Genomic DNA, 17,331 nt, shown 5'->3' on the forward strand with positions numbered 1-17,331 from the left:
ATCATTTCTCTCCCCCACAATTCCAGGATGAGAGAAAAACAGAGCCTTGCAAGACGTCATAATTCACGAGTCAGATCTGACCAAAATAACCTCCTGCAGTGTCTGTGGGGTACAAAATATTTTGGCAGCAGCTTTGTAACATGATTATCTTTCCCAGAACAAAATCAGTATTTCAGGGGATTGTTTCAAAGTGTCCCTAACCCTTATTCCATTGGTTTATGCTTAGATCCTCCTTTCACTTTCGCTTGTTTCTACTTCAGGCCTTTCAACACTCCTCAGGCTAAAAAAGAAGCAATGCCCTACTCTTGCGGGGGATCTAGGATTTTGAGAAGTGGGGTGCAGATAGTATAGTGCATCATCCCATAAAACACCCCTCTCCCCCCCATGGATCTGCCCCTGGCCCTATTCCATCTATGCCTCCTGATTGTTCTTTATGTGAATAGGCAGACAAGGTTCTTTGGGTAAATCTGATATATTTTATTAGACCAACTAAACAGTTATTTTTTTTCTTAGCAAGTTTTTGGGTTTAAGAACTCTTCATCAGGCTGAGGAAGCATCTGCAGTTGGTGTGCGCTCTTCCTGGAATATAGGATCTTTCTGGAAGAGCACACACCAACTGCAAATGCTTCCTCAGCCTGACGAACTGTTTTTAAACCCAAAAGTTTGCTAAGAATTTTGTTTCCAACTATTTAATTGGTCTAATAAAAGATATCAGATTTACCCAAAGAACCTTGTCTGCCTATGTCCTTAGACCAACATGGCTACAACCTACATCCCTGGTTTATGTGAATATGCTCCCATACAGAACATGTTTGATTCTCAGCAGACTAGCATTCTTCATATCAAAATAAGCCTCCAGATTTTCTTACCTGTTGAGTTAGTTTTGCTGGCAAGGACAGAATAAAGGTACATCCAAGTGTATGGTGAGTGAGGCAGATGACTGGTGGTAGGAAAGAGCACGTGGATCAAGAAAAATGATGCTCTTTTGCTGCTGCTGGACTGAGAAGCCAGTTGGAACAGGAACCATTGCTACAAGGGTTTGACTTGCCTTGTGGGGGGCTGTCATGGCTGGAGCAGGAGTGACCTTATATTTGCTATCCTTAGCTGATTATTTCAAGAGCTCCAGTCTCAGTGATTCTCTGCTGGGGCTGAAGGGGCCATTGAGTTCCTCAATGGAGAGAACAGTTGTTTTGGGGGCTGAAAGGCTGTTTCCTGTGTACCTTCAGGAAATATCTAGGAGAGAGATGATCAGTTCCCAGTCTTGCTGTTCCTGGAAAAAAATGGCACAGTGCTTAAAATGTGAGTGGCATTGCTGCCTGAAGTAAGCCCTGGGAGTGACTCGGCAGCAGCCTACTGCAGTCAGTCCCAGCAGTACCTCAGTGATAGGTGCGGTGTTTTTTCCCTGCCTGATCCATTAGCATGCCTTCTTTTCTAGCTTGAAGTCTTGATGCTTATCCTGAGAATGAGTGAGGGGCCTGTAGGTAGGAGCAATCCCTTACCATCAAGGACCTGACTTGAAGCAGATGAGCTGCACCCCTGAGAATGTAATAAGGACACACCCTGCTTTCTGTGCAGGACTGCAGAATTGCAGCCCAGGGGAGGTTTTCCTTCCACCATTTTCCAGCTCTAGAGCTGTGGGGGGACCTCACTGCTATGCCTTATTATTCCAAACCTTGGAAAGGACCCAGTCACAATATTTTACTACCAACTCCACTTTATTGCTGTGAACTTGAAAGGATTTTCCCAAGTAATTATTTATTTTTAGAATAGGAATTAAAATACATGAACAGAGGAGGAGGAGCTGGGTGCCTAGAGGAGCAGATAGGCTGTAATGATCAGACACTGTCCTACCACAGTGACTCCAAGGCGACCCAGCCCCTCATTCTGAGGAGAGATTTGGACTTACCTTTTGGTCTTCTTGTGAGGGGGGAGCTGAAGAAATGGAAGGGATGGACAGAATATCAGCAGAACCTTTCACATTCTCATGAATGAATCATCTTGGTTATCTATGTTTCCTATTAAATAATAATTAAAGTAGCCCTTTCATGGGGCAGAGCATTAAATCTGAAGATTAAATTAAGATACCAAATCTAAAAGAAAGTATGAGCCAGAGACGATAAAAACCAAACAAATATAAGTTAACATCAGATATATTGGAGAAAATTGGGGAGGGGAGGAGAGCAGAACAACTATCGGGATGGGACTAGTAGGCTAAACTAGCTGATAACAAGGACTTGGGCACAGCCAAAGGAAAGCTGATAATTTGAGCGGCAGTCCTATTTAGAGAGGGAGAACAGGGAAGAGCCTACCAAATGATTCTTGACAAGTCCAGAGATATAAATATGAGAATGCAACTGGCAAGGAAAAGCTGAAGAAAGAATGCTGTCTTATGAAACATGGCCATCCAGTGCAGATGATGCAGAGGTAGACCTGGGTAGGTCAGAGTCCACTGTTCTAATTTTTATGTTTGGGATCCTATATTTCCACATCAGCCTTGGTTGAAGAAGCCCTGCACAGTGCATAAGTTGGTTGCATGCCCAGAGGAAGCTCTGTAGGGGTAAATGTAAAGTTAAACATTAGAGGTAGTCCTTCCTTGTGAATCTGAAACCCCTTTCAGGGATGCTCATTTTATTCCATGCAAAAAGCACAGAGATGGTTAGCTGTGTTAGTCTGAAGTCAGGCAGAAGGTAGGTCGGTGTGGCATCTTTGAGTCTAAATGGTTCAGAGAGGCATGACCTTTCATAGGCAATGACTTACGGCTGCAGTCATCTAAATAAGTAAATTGTTTCCTACAAAAGCTTATGCTTCTGAACCAGTCAGTTCCCAAGGTGCCATCCTTCCCTACCTTTTGCTATTCTATGCATATAAAAATGGGGTGGGTTATGGGTAAATAATGGGTATCTTCAGAGACATGGATTTAAGTCTTTTCCTCATGATCATGAGGCACTTAGCTGCCTCTCAAGCCTTACTAGACAGGAAAAACCTGGCAGTCCACACAACGGTACTCTTATTAATGCATGATCAGGTACCCAAGTCCAGGGGTGGATCCAGAATTTCCTAAAAGGGTGTGTGGGAGCAGCACCCCACATTGCAGGGATGTCTGCACCACCATGCTCCCAGCATCCTCCTCCTCACCAGTACTGACACTGTGGAATCCTCCAAGGACTTTTCTAAGTCCCTAAAGCAAATGAAAATTTCCTTTCCCTTTTCTGCATGGAGGTCCATCTCCTCCCCTCCTCTTCCACCCTTCCTCACATGCTGCTGTGGCTATCCCCACTATATCAGGGGAAGGTGGGCTGTGCAAGGGTTGAGCTCAGCTGGGGACAGGGACCAGAGAGAGGCAGTGGAGATGAGCAGGGGGTTTCCCCTCCCTACAACTGCTCCAGGGGGACTGGGGAGGGAGGTGAAACTACTCTCCCATTGTGCTGTTGCTGCTCTCCCCAGCCCACTTTGAATCCAGTCTCCATGCAGCCCAGCTCATGTGGACTGAAGTGGTTCTGAAGCTTCCCCTGGGAAGTAGGGAAGCCTGGGATAGTAGGGAAAGCAGCAATGGCAGATTGGCCTGGGGGAGATGGGGAGGGGGTGGGTCTCTGAGCACCAAGGGGGAGGGAGGGAGTTCACCTGCTTTAGGGACTTAAAATAAGTTTTTGGAGGCTCTCTTGGTGTGCTCCAATCCAAAAGGATTGGGGTTCCCACTGGAACCCTTCTAGATCCACCCCTGTCCATGTCTTCTGTGGTCTTGTTCATCACTTCTTACCTTGAACACGTGCATCCAGCATGCCATATCTGTTTTGTGCAGACCACCAAATGGCACTATCAAAAGTCTTCATTCATAGTCATAGTATTTCCTGATCCCAGCACCAGAGCTAATGCATCGTGCCTTACTGGGTGGCATTTATGCATGTGCTTCACTGAGAAATGGACTAATTAGCTCCTCAGTAGAGCATCACCATCTACACATGTGTTGGTATTAGGACACAATAAATTAATTAACGCCACTGTAAGATGGTACTGTCCCTGACAGTACTATCTTACAGCAGAGTACTTGCATGCACTGAAACACAAATGTAGACCGTGATGGGGGCTGGCTGGGGCACAAGGGTGCTGAAGTGCAGGGGCTGCCTTCTGCCTAACCCTGCACTTTAGCAACCTTGTGTCCCAGCCAGCCCCTCCACCGCCTGATGCTGTCATCTGGAGCCTGGGGCTGACCCCCCAGGTCCCCTGCCAGCCTGGGCCTGCTTGGTTTTGGCTCAAAGTGATGTGCCTGGGTGCAGTTAACTCTGGCATGAATTGCACCAGAGTTTATTGCTCCACCTTAATTGCACATGAAGATGCATGCAGTGAGAAGTATTTCTTTTTGGGAGAAACACTTTCAATTTCTACTTTTGCTGTTTAATCTAAAAATATGTCAGGCAGCAACCAACGCTTTAAATCCCACCAGTGCAGTGACAGCACAGAAGGGGCTGGTCAAACTGGGTGCATCTACATGAGACGCTTACTGCAGAATAGACTAATTAGCTCCGCAGTAAAGCGTCACCATCTACATAAGCGGTGATATTAGGCCCATGTAAACTAATTAGCTCCACCATAGGACAGTGCTGCCCAACACAAGTACTATTCTATGGTGGAGTGTAACAAGGTGCCATCACCAGGGCATTTGAAAATGCCTGGAGGCACCCCGGAGTCCCTTTTTCTTATTTTAATTTGTTTCTGGAAACAGACTCCCCTTTACTCACCTGCCATGACTTGCTGTTACTTTTGAGTTCTTAAAAGGGAAGCTGCCCCAGGGCTTGTCAGGCCCATTCTTGGCTCTCAAACACCGGGAAGTGATGAGTTCCTGCCTTAAGGGCTATTTGCACTACTCCAACCTTCCTTTATCATGCCCCATGCCTCACAGGTGGTGTCTGCATCTTCTGCACATTTTGTTGAGGGTCTCAGTTAATGCAGCTTCTGCCCCTTTTATGTAGTTAAGCCTTCCAGCTCAGACCCACTATGCTGGCCCTGGCTTTGAGACACTAGCTTCAATCAATCCGCTTTGGGCCCCTGGCCCTGTATAGCTGTGCCCCCTGTGGCACCAGGCTCCCTGGCCCCCTGTAGCTGCTCCCCTGTGGGTGGTAATGAGGTCTCCACCTCCCCTACAGTCTCCGCCACAAACCACCAGACTAAACTACAACTAAACTACAACATAAATAGTAAGTCCCTGGGCTATAACAAAGAAAAGTGAATGGAGGCAGTTAGCTCTCTTACCTATGGGCTCCACATCTCTGAATCCCCACTGCCAGTTCCTCTCACTTGTAGGGCTGCTGCAACTTTGCTTGGAGCCTTTCAGAGTCTACCCTCTGTCTCAGCCTGGACTCTGGCTAGCTCAGACCAGGGCTTATATAGTTCTGGCCTGGGCCCTCTCACAGACATGTGACAGCCCCAGTCAGCTGACCAGCCTGCAAGGCTTAGCCTTTAAACCCTGCTCTGCTGGCAGGCTGTGCTCTGAAGACTCAAGTCTTAAAGGGGCCACTCTGCCTCCTAGTAACAGGGCTAGGGTTTCCTGTTACATGGAATTATTTACTCTGCTGTAACACATGAGTAGATCAGTTTCCCAACCTTTTTTGCCCCATGGCACACTTACCTAAATAAAAAAGCACCGCAGCATACTGGATGCGGGGGGGGGGAGGGGGGGGTAGCGCACGGCCAGCATTTTGAGCTGAAGCCATACCCCGTGCCTGGCTGCAGCCATGCTCCCCGTCTGTCCATGTTCGCAGCGGCAGCAGGCGGGGGTGGAAGGGTGTGGGCAGTGGGGTCCCGCAGGGCTTGGTCCTTGGACCGATACTCTTTAATGTCTTCATCAGTGACTTGGACGAGGGAGTCAAATGTACTCTGTCCAAGTTTGCAGATGACACAAAGCTATGGGGAGAAGTGGACACGCCGGAGGGCAGGGAACAGCTGCAGGCAGACCTGGATAGGTTGGACAAGTGGGCAGAAAACAACAGGATGCAGTTCAACAAGGAGAAATGCAAAGTGCTGCACTTAGGGAGGAAAAATGTCCAGCACACCTACAGCCTAGGGAATGACCTGCTGGGTGGCACAGAGGTGGAAAGGGATCTTGGAGTCCTAGTGGACTCCAAGATGAACATGAGCCGGCAGTGTGATGAAGCCATCAGAAAAGCCAATGGCACTTTATCGTGCATCAGCAGATGCATGACAAATAGGTCCAGGGAGGTGATACTTCCCCTCTATAGGGCGCTGGTCAGACCGCAGTTGGAGTACTGCGTGCAATTCTGGGCGCCGCACTTCAAGAGGGATGCGGATAACCTGGAGAGGGTCCAGAGAAGGGCAACTCGTATGGTCAAGGGCCTGCAGACCAAGCCCTATGAGGAGAGACTAGAGAAACTGGACCTTTTCAGCCTCCGCAAGAGAAGGTTGAGAGGCGACCTTGTGGCTGCCTTTAAGTTCGTCACGGGGGCACAGAAGGGAATTGGTGAGGATTTATTCACCAAGGCGCCCCCAGGGGTTAGAAGAAACAATGGCCACAAGCTAGCAGAGAGCAGATTTAGACTGGACATTAGGAAGAACTTCTTCACAGTTCGAGTGGCCAAGGTCTGGAACGGGCTCCCAAGGGAGGTGGTGCTCTCCCCTACCCTGGGGGTCTTCAAGAGGAGGTTAGATGAGTATGTAGCTGGGGTCATCTAGACCCAACACTCTTTCCTGCTTATGCAGGGGGTCAGACTCGATGATCTATTGAGGTCCCTTCCGACCCTAACATCTATGAATCTAACATCTATGCCGCAGCACACCTGGACATGCCTAATGGCACACCAGTCTGCTGTGGCACACTGGTTGGGAAATGCTGGTGTAGATGATGACTGGGGCTGGCTGGGACAAAAGGGTGCTACAGGGTGGGGCTGCCTGTTGGCTATTTCCACACTGTAGCACCCTAATACCCCAGGCAGCCACTCCACAGCATGTTGAGCTGGGGCAGAGCAACTCTGTGCTGGCAGGCTGACCCCCCGAACTCCTGCCTGCTGGGACTACGCTGTCCTGGCTCAACATGCTACAGTATCAGATGCACATGAAGACACTGCACTCAGGAGCAATAAACTCCAGCGTGACCTGCACTGGAATTTATTGTGCCAAATTAATTTCATATGTAGATGCACCCACTGCATAGTCTGCTTAACTTTCTCTAGCACTTCTCTTTCCAAGAGAAACACAAGGACATAAGTTAACTTCTGGGAGGAGGTAAGTGACACTGGTTTGATTTGTGGGTTATGGGTTCTGCAACCTGTTCCTACTGATTGTGTAAATAAAGATACCTTAAGAACTTCAAAATAATAATAAATGATCCTGCCTTTGGCCAAGGGGCTGGACTAGATGATCTCCTGAGGTCTCTTCCTGCTCTGTTTTCCAATGATTCCATTAATATTTGGTGCATGATACTTAAATAACTTTCAGTGATATAGAAGACAGACATTGTGACCTTTGTTAATATGCATTCAGCTGGGTGAGAGATGAATCAGTTTCAGTTTCTAATGATGTTGGGATTTTGGGGGAAAATTAAGTTACCTTTCAATTTGTCCTTTAATACCTCACATATGCGAGATCTACAAAAGCCTTTCGATGAGGAAGAAAAGCCAGAGTGCTTGTTCTAAGTGCCAGATATAGGGAGATCCTGGAAAAGCCCCAACAGCGGCAGTGAAGGTACAAAGACATTTTAATCATAAGGGTTTGTATCTCAGTTTCAGCATCTTCTTCTGAGACAAAGGTGAAGCTATGAGTTGATGGTTGGCCCTGGGATTAGATGTTATTTTAAATCTGCCCTTGCTTGCTCAGTATATGAGAAAAATATTGGCGTCCTGATATTTTTGAAAAAAATGCAGCTTAATTCCACATTTACAAACTCCTTTGATAAGACAGGGATGTCCAGTTGTGTCAGACTTGCTTGAGATTTGAGAGGTTGCAAATTTCCTTCATGACTTGCTCTTTCTTAGCTTGTTGGACCATAGCTACAGCCCCTTGCTTGGGTAACTGTACCCTTTAGTTCTTGTGCTGAAGCTTAACTGCTCTCCAGATACTAACTTAATAACTCCCTCCACATCTCATAGTGTCATTGATTCTGAATCTGTGTCTGGCTCGGGCTCCCTTATCCTGTCTAATACCAAGGGGGTTGAGATAGGCCTGCTTGCTCCACTGAGTTCTGAGCACAAAGCAGGCCTCATTCAACCATTTGCACACACAGTTCCATGAGTCAGTTCTTACCCACTGCCCTCTGGTATCTACGTTCTTCATTTTCTCCTTCTTAGGATTGAATTCTCTACCATCTATGCATGAAACACCTCTCTTTCATCTGGTCTTCAGTGTAAACTCCAGTTGAAAACCATTTCTGCTGAGAGAACTATTCCTGCTGTTCAGCTTTCTATCCTCAGCTGATTCTCCCACTCTGACTGACAACCTTAATAGTTTCAGAAAGAGCAGAGAGTGGTCAGCTGTTGAGATTAAAGGGATATTTACCTATGTGTTAACTGAGGTCCTACTCCTGTACTCCACAGTGGGGTTTACAAACCCTGTCACACTAACAAATGTAGGAAAAGAGAGGATTCAGTCAATTGCTGTGCTCCTATGCTGACTCCAGAAGTGCTTTTGCAGCATGGGAGGGGGCCTGGTTTGGATGGGTGGTGACACTGTTATATATGCCAACAAGAGCTTGGCTTGCTTGAGAAGCCATATGGTGGGTTTCAACGCTTGAGATGTGACACCTCTGGGTGACAGTCTTTTTGCCGTTGTAAGTGTATGATTTTGTTTTTTTCTGTAGGGAGTCTGGGCAGTGGTTTGAAAATTATGTTGCAATGTGTTCTGGAGGAAATTTCTCATGCTTAATATGCAAAATTTTGTCTATGAAGAGAAAGAGCCACTGATATTTTGAGATAATATTTTCTTCCTTGTTTATAAAATACTTCCCACAGGAGGCATCATAGGGCTATGTGTCATGGAAGGAAAATTACCCTAGCTCTAAACCTTTTAGCTAATTCCTTGTTTAGACTTTGTCCTTCTTTGAGATGTTACTGTAATTTCAGTATGTGGAATCATTTATTAAATGTAAAGCAATGGGGATATTTTTTTCCATTTTTGCAAAAGTTAGTCTGGAATTTGAACTTGGGCCCATTACAGGAGTCATACCATGGGAGATAACATGCTCCTTGTTAGTGTTCACTTTGCCCCCTCTTAAGAGGATTCTATAAAATATGGATGGGGAATTATCTCAGCTGTATAAACTTAAGCCTCCAACTGAAATGGGGCTTTGTTTATATTTTGAATTCAGGCTCCCTTAAGTCATGGCACAAATCATACCCATGGAACAACACCCCTTTGCTTTGCCTTTACAAAATCATAGTTTCATAATAGCTAGGGTCAGGAGGGACCTGAACAGATCATCTAACCTGACCCCCTGCCACGGGCAGGAATGAATGCTGGGTTCACAAGACCCCAGACAGGTGATCATCTAACCTCTTTTTGAATTTGCCCAAGGTAGGGGCAAGGACCACTTCCCTGGGAAGTTGGTTCTAGATTTTGGCCACCCTAACTGTAAAATATTGCCTTCTGATCTCTAACCTAAACCTATTCTCCATCAGCTTATTATCATTGTTCCTTGTCACCTCAGGTGGTGCTAGGGAGAAAAGGGCTCTGCCTATTTGCTGTTGATCTCCCCTGATGAGTTTGTAGGCAGCCACCAGGTCCACCCTCTCACCAAGCAGGTGGCCCTACTCTGAACCCTCTCCAGGATGGCCACATCTCTTTTGAAGTGTGGTGCCCAGTACTGGATGCAGTACTCCAACTGCGGCCTGACCAGTGTCGCATAGAGGGGGAGTATCACCTCTCTGGACCGGCTTGAGATGCACCTTTGGATGCATGACAAGGTATGGCTGGCCTTGCTGACTGCGGTCTGGCATTGGCAGCTCATGTTCACCTTGGAGTCAATAATGACTCCAAGATCCCTTTCCACCTCTGTGCTTTCAAGGAAGGAACTCCCCAGCCTGTATGTATGCTGTGCATTCCTTCTCCCAAGGTGCAGTACCCTGCATTTGCCTAAGCTGAACCCCATCCTATTCTCATCTGCCCACTTCTGTAGTCTATCTAAATCTATTTGCAGCCTCTCTCTCCCTTCAAGTGTGTCCACCTCACCCCATATCTTAGTGTCATCAGCAAACTTGGACTTGAAGAGGACCTCCTCATCTTGAAGAGGACCACATAGCAGCAACAGAGAAACTCAATTCAGCCATGGCGTGAGAGAAGCTAGATTCAAGTCCCAGATGGGCTCTTACAGGTCTTGGGAAGATGGAGACATCTTCATCTTTTCTACATAATTCTTTGTGCATACTTTACAGCATTGTTTTGTAAGAGGACTAACTAAATGGAGAGCAGTGCTCTAATGTTGAGATACAGTGAAAATCTCCCAAAAGTCATTGCAGAGGAGGAACTTTATGCATTTGAGCAGTGGTGTGAAGTTACTGCCTACCTGTCATTCCAAAGTACTGCAGAACCTTTGGATTTCACCCCCAAACATTGCACTTGTAGCAACAACAGAAGGAAAAAACATTCTTTTAGCTGATTTGGCTATTTAAATCACATGCATGTGTGACTGACATGGCTAAATCAGTGCTTTATATTTTATTGCTGCATATTTCCTCCCGTCTGGGGAGGACTTAACTGTGAAAGTGCCAGATGTGAATAGAGCCACACAAATCAGCTGCATGTCACCATGATCAGCTGCTTCTAGCCACAAAGAAGTTTTATGTGGCTAGGTATATTCTGTTTGGCATCTCTGCATCTTTGCTACATCTGGGCCCAATAAAAGGAATAGATATATGGCCATGGCCAGTTGTGGGGAGTGGCCAGGTAAGCACAGCTGAACCAGGCAACAGACAGAGAGGTGACCCTAGGGAAATTAGCTACAGTTATATTTAAGACATTGAGACTTGCTTTAGGGACCAGAGATGTATAGGCAATGGTTAGATTAGGGACTAGAGAGGCATCGAGTCCTTGTTTCTCACAAGATCTAGAGGGATACAGGGAAAAGCAGGGAGCAGGAATAGGGTACACCTAGCCAGGCAAGAGTGGGAAGCTGGGAGGGATTCCTGAGGGGGTGGAAGGGCTCCATGTGAGGGAGCAGGGTGGGAGTTTTGAGGGAGGAGCAGGAGGGGGAGGGAAAAAGTGGGGCTCCAGGGCCAGGTGGGAAGGACATGTGCCCCCAAGGCCATGTCTTCTTATGCAATGCTCTGCAACCCTTCCCTGGGTTCGCCATGTGCTGGTCCCTGTGTTCTTGAGGAAAACAGGTAGGAGGCCACTGCCAGGCCCTTGCTTGTGGCTACTTAACCCCCGTGAAGCATAACCCTCTTAGGTCTCTGGCATGGTGACTGTGAAGGCTGCTAGAGGTAGGCAGGGTGCCATATGTCCAATGGTAACCTCCCAGGCAGAGCTCCCTGTCACAGCCTGCTTCTCCTCAAGGAGATATGATCTCATCCATCATCTCATGCCCCTTCACTTCTTTTGGATGGACTCCACAGATCATGAATTGCCCCCACAAAGCTGACCCACTACTACAGTTGACCACAGGTGAACTCAATAGAGGGGGGGCTCAAAGAGCAGCTCCCTGGCTAGCTCCCCCAAATGCTGGGATAGAAACTTGATTGTGGTCTGAAGCTCCCCAGGGGAAAAGTTGGGGCAGTAAATAAAGGAGGTGCAGCATGGTCCCTGAACCTCCCCAGAGCTGGCTCAGCTCCCATCATGATGGTGTTGGCCTTGTCAGCAGTGAGCAGCCTGCATGCAAACCCCTTTAAGGGACGTCTGAGAGTGAGGCTGGGCTGTGGACCCATTGAGATCCTCCTGCCTGCCAGAACAAGTCTGTCCTAAAAGTGCGTTGGGGGTGGAGGGGTGGGGGGCGGGGCAAGGCATGAATAGTTTGGTTGTCCAGAGATATATACCCTCACTTGGTCAAACAATGCCAATTTGGTCTAGTCATCCACATGGTTTTTTCTGGTCCTGACGAACTCAGATGCCTATGTGGGCAGTATTTACCTGCCTTTGTGCATTTGAGGGGCTATGAGGAGTTTTCAGGCTCTATACAGCCTTCTATGTGCAAGCTACTATTATGTGTGGAGGTGGGTTGGTAGAACCCAGTCCTGTGAGTCAGATGCATGGCCCAGTCTGGACCCTTGGATGCCCACATGTAGACATGCAAGGCATTCTGTCCTGTTGGCACCTAGACTGGCACCTATGCATGTACAAGGAGCAACAGCATGTCATTTACACTTCAGATGTTGGCATAGCCTTTTTTGGGTCCCCAAACTTTTAGGCATCTATGGGGAATAATAATATGCTTCCCTAGCCGTGCACGCAAGATTCATTGCAAATACGTCTTAAGATTATTCTAACATAAAGAAAGCTACAAAGAAAAATAGTCCAGAATAAGTGGAGTCAAACCAGAATGAGGACAAAACCCAGAAACTTTACAGATTTCACAAAATGTTTCAGCTGGAAAAGGTAAGAAAACCTAACAGATGGCTTCTAAGATCAATACTAGAAATTACAACCTGGCAGAAAAATTGTTGGTAAAAAGTTTTTCCTCAACAAAAATGGTCTCAGTTTTTTTTATTGTGGTTTATTAGCTGAATTCCCTGGCTATTTAAATATTTTAGAAATCATTCAAATTATTATGGAGCATCCCTGGCATGAGTGAGATAAAATATTACATGTGGATACAGCAAATACCATAGTTCCCTCAATTATTACATTAAATTATTTTTTTATAACATACTAAGTCCACACAGCACTGTTTAGTAAGAAAAGATACACACTGAATATAGCTCGAGTCTCAAAATAACTAATATTTTATACTGGTCATAAGAATTGGTACAATGTAATGTTAAGAGTCAGCAAGGTATGGAATTCGCACAGAGTCTTTTACTGATAGAATAGTGTGGCAGGGCACCCTTGGGTGCCTGCCACTTTAAGGGCAGAGGCAGGCAGCTACCAGGTGCCTGATGAGGGTGGCTATTTTGAACACAAGGCATATAGAGGCTGCAGTTTGCTGCTACCAGCAGAGGCAGAAATGTTACCTAGCTGAGCTGCAGCAGGAACAACCTTGGAGGCAAGGGCAGAAGCTTATAGGGATGGTTTGGAGGCTCCTGCTCCTGGGCATGACCTAAAACCGCACCCTGCCAGGGAAAGGTGGCCTGGTGGGGCTCCTGGTGGTGTGGGAACCCGTCAGGAAATGCCAGGCTAGTTACCTCCCTGGTGAAAGGTGAGATGGGGTGCCTTAACCCCAGCCCCCACCTTTGGGTGGGTTTTGGAGGCAGCTGGGGGAGTAGTGTGGCCAGTATGCCCACATGTAGGCGCCTGAGCCCAGCAGGGATACAAGGTCCCAGAGACCTGAGAGGGGATAGTGTGGAGAGCATTGGGAGGTCCCATACAGAGTAGGACTGAAGTGCAAGTAAGCCTGAAGGGCTGTGCGTGTGAGGGGGCTGAGTAGGGCTGAAGTCAGAGTAGGCCTAAAGGCAGCCCAAGGGGCATGCTGAGTAGAGTCAAATGAAGTAAACTTGAAGGACAGCGCAAGGGCCAGCGCCATGAGAAGTTGTGCCCAGTGAGAGGCTTGGGGCAGAATCAGTCCAGGGTTTGGCATAAGGCCAGAGCGCGTAGAGTAGGGGAACTCGCGTGAACTGAAGGACTCTGTGGCGAGGCCAGTATGAGTGTAGCAAAGCCTGATGGTCCAAGAGGGGCTGCTCAAGGAGAAGCAGGGCAGTGGAGTGTGGCCCAGTAATGGTCAGTATGCCAGAGGCCCCGGTGAGAGAGGGGTGGAGTGGAAGAGGCCTCCTGTGAGAGGGAAGGTGGTGTGAATGTGCGTGTGTGTGGAACCCAACTTTGGACTCAGTTTGCTCCAGTCTCAGACCGGGAGTAATATTAATCTGGATGCCAGCTGCAAGGCATGGGCTGCAGTGTAGGGAAGGTTCGGAGCCACAGGCAGTGCCACCTGGCATCAGGGCAGGTAATGAGTAGCCTCCCATATTTACCATCTGTTTGTAGGAACAGCAAAGTCATGACTGGCAAGACCGGGTGGATTGCCCCATAGCGACAGGCGCGTAAGCCAATATGAGACCCGGCCCTGAGAGGTGCCCCCTCTTACAAATGGTCTGAGAAGCAAATGTGTGTGCAAAATGTTTTGTTTTTGAAAACAAGCATGATCCATTTCTGTAGCAAGAACATTAGTAACAATGCTGTTCTATTTCAACCAGCATGGAAAGTTGGAGAGGAAAGAAAGTGAATCAGGTCTTGTGATGCTTTCAGGTAGGTATAACCTAATGTGCAGAGAGCACAGACAAGCATTATAGAGCAGGCCCAGTTACACTTTTGAGTTGTATCTTGTTTTCTTCCCTCCCTAGTTCATTTCTTTAATCTTTTTCCTCCCCTCCATCCTTCTTCAGATGATACAATAAGTGGTTTGAGGCCAAATTTTGGTATTTATGAGCTTCACCATTGCATGCAACTGCAAAGTTTTCATACATAATTCAACAAAACTTTTTAAAAATCTAGCCATTCATTTTATCACATTAAAACCAACACAGGAACCAAATGTCTGATGGGTTGATCTAAATGCATAAAGAGTGCTTGCAGGATCTAATTGTTGTTGTTTTAAAGATTATTTCAAAAGCTTTAGAAGAATGCCACCTATTTAAGATGCCAAGACAGTACCAGGGAATTTGTTTAGACTGAAAACTGACAAAGCATTTTAAAAACAACATTAGCTGGCTATACTGCCATCTAGTGGTTATTTAAAATATAGCCAATGGTAAATGCATGCTTTTTTGTTCCTTTAAATAACACATTTGTCATTGCTGGGTGTGGCTACATGTGCAAATAGTGCTGGCTGGATTTACTCCAGAGTGATTTACTCTGGAGTAAACCCACCCAGGGCAGGCGTCTACCTGTATGTGCGTTTGGGTGCAGATTTTCTTCCAATGAGAGGAGCCCAGAGAGGGCGGCTCCCACCCTGTTCTACACGCAGCAGCAGCAAGGGGGAGCTCTAGGTTCTCCCTGGGTGTTAGCCCAGGGGTTGGTGGGGAGCCACAGGGCCAGAAGACAGTCCTTTTGTTGCAGGGGCTGGGAGTTTGCTTCATGCGCCGGGGTGTATAGCCCTCTGGGAGCTGATTCTTGCCCCCAGGGTGGGTTCCAGTGGTGGATCCCGGGCAGGGACAATGTCCCCCTGCCCTGGCAGTATGGAGCTCCTAGCCCTGGCTCTCTGATCAGGGCAAGGGGGCTTGGAAAGAGCTGCAGGGGAGGGGCAAATCCCAGTCTCCTGCCCTGATCCACTGGTGGTAGAGCTAGCAGTGAGCCCCTGGCTGGGCAGGGATTCTCTGCCCAGCTGGGGGCTCACAGCTAGCTGCCCCACTGGCAGATCGGGACAGGGGGCTGGGACCTGCCCCTCCACAGTGCTCTTTCCAAGCCCTGTGCTTTGATTGCCTGATTGGGGTATGGGGCTGAGAAAAAGCTGCAGGGTTTGGACTTTCCCAAGACCAGGACAGTTCCTGGCCAGCCCCAGGCTGCGCAAGGAAGTCTACATTTGGAGCCTGGAGCTGGCTGAAGACTATCCCATTTTGTGCATGGAGCCCAAATGGGACAGTCCTCAGACAGCTCCAGGCTGCATATGAGATCTCTCTGTGCAGCCCAGGGCTAGCTGGGAACTGTCCTGTCTGGGGAAGGTCCCAACCAGCATCAGGCTGGGCAAGAAATTCTCTCTGTGCAGGGAGCTCCTAACCCCAGTTCCACGATTGCAGTTGTGGAGCAGGGGCTGGGAGCTTCCTGCTGCCAGGGCAGGGGGACATTGTCCCCACCCAGACTCGGATGCTGGAGCCTGCCTCAGCAGCAGGCAGGTCCCAGAGGCAAGGAGCAATCTCTTGCCTCCTGCTGCCCAGCTGACTAGGAGCAAATTTGCTCCCAATCAGCTGTCTACATGTGCCTTACTGCACAGTAATGACTTGGCAGTTAATTTGCTATGCATTTTCAGATACCAATTAACTGCCAAGTAGAGCAAATTATGGCGGAGCAAGGGTCTGCATGTGTAGATGGTGATGCTTACTGGGTGCATCTACACGTGATGCTAAGTCAGCGTAGCAATGCACTATGGTGATGTAGCATCAGTGGGCAAAAACCATGATGCTGCAGCTACATCACCATAGTGGTGTGTTCCCTTGGTCTAGCGCATTACTATGGTGATGTGGAAGCTAAAAATAACCATGCACCTTGCGGACAGTGCAGTACAGGCTGTTACTGTGCCGTCATTTAGTACTTCCAAAAGGAAGTACTAAATGACGGTGCAGTAACAACAGCACCATAGGGGCATGTGTAGATGTGCCCAGTATGCAGTAATTTGCTCTACTGTGCAATAAAGTGTCCTGTGTAGACACGCCTACTGAGTAGCAGGATCTATGACTATACTTCTCTTAACCCAGTATCATGGTGAAATGTCTGACTCTGGTTCCAGAACCTGTCAATTTTGGCTTTCCAGTGGAATAGAGAGCATAGAATGACAGTTCTGTACCCAGTATGTTCTCTCCAGACATCTGTCTTCCAAACAGGGTGTAAAGGCTTCTGTCGAAGACTCCAGCTATGCTCTTTTCATTTGATAATGTTGATAGTAACATGCTCATGTGTTGCACATTATTTCTGTTAGGTAAATGGCACAAGGGGATCAAAAGAGGTCAAAGGCATTCTGCACTGAGACAGAGTGATATGCATCACTTGATGCTGTGTCATCCCCATTACCTTCAGTGGATGGAGGAGCCTGTTGGCACCTCTCAGAATGTGGCCCATAGACATGTCAAATAGGTGAAGGGTCAGAACAGGGGAAGGAACAGAATCACAACTGAGTTTAGTCTTCAGTAGCTACCACCATTTCATCCTTGCAACAGGCCCAGTCCAAGAAGTGCCTGACCCTGTCCTATGACTTGGAGAACTTCAGCATAAGCTTTCAAGGTAAGAGAGCCAAGAGGGCTTTTGCTGTTTAATTTTCTTGCCAAGGCTTGGATATTAGCTCAAATAGTTAAATGTTCTCCTGGCAAGTGGGAAGCAAGGAGAGGAGGGATGTGGTTCAATGTTCAGAACATTGGCCTGAACTGTGGACGATCAGGTTCAATTCCTTCTTTGCCAGAGACATCCTGTGTGGCCTTCGGCAAGTCACTCTGTGCCTCAGCTCCCCACCATACAATACATAATAATACTGTGCTACTCACTCATCAGAGAAGAAATCTATTCAAGATGTAAGATGCTCATATACTACTGGGGGCCTGTGGT

At 47.5% G+C, this 17,331-nt stretch overlaps 1 protein-coding gene and 1 long non-coding RNA gene across 2 annotated transcripts in view; one reads left to right on the forward strand and one right to left on the reverse strand.

Moving 5' to 3' along the window:
- LOC109283074 (uncharacterized) overlaps positions 1–17,331 on the forward strand; it is an 80,106-nt gene that overhangs the window by 40,394 nt on the left and 22,381 nt on the right. The gene's annotated exons all lie outside the window — the stretch shown is intronic.
- Positions 634–5,503, reverse strand: LOC109283075 (uncharacterized). The gene is made up of 3 exons (XR_002090102.2): positions 5,248–5,503; positions 1,907–1,932; positions 634–1,270 (listed from the first exon to the last, which is right to left on the reverse strand). It is a non-coding gene; the product is annotated as an uncharacterized LOC109283075 (long non-coding RNA).

This window comes from Alligator mississippiensis, chromosome 9, assembly GCF_030867095.1.
Source record: "Alligator mississippiensis isolate rAllMis1 chromosome 9, rAllMis1, whole genome shotgun sequence".
NCBI classification, from domain to species: Eukaryota; Metazoa; Chordata; order Crocodylia; family Alligatoridae; genus Alligator; species Alligator mississippiensis.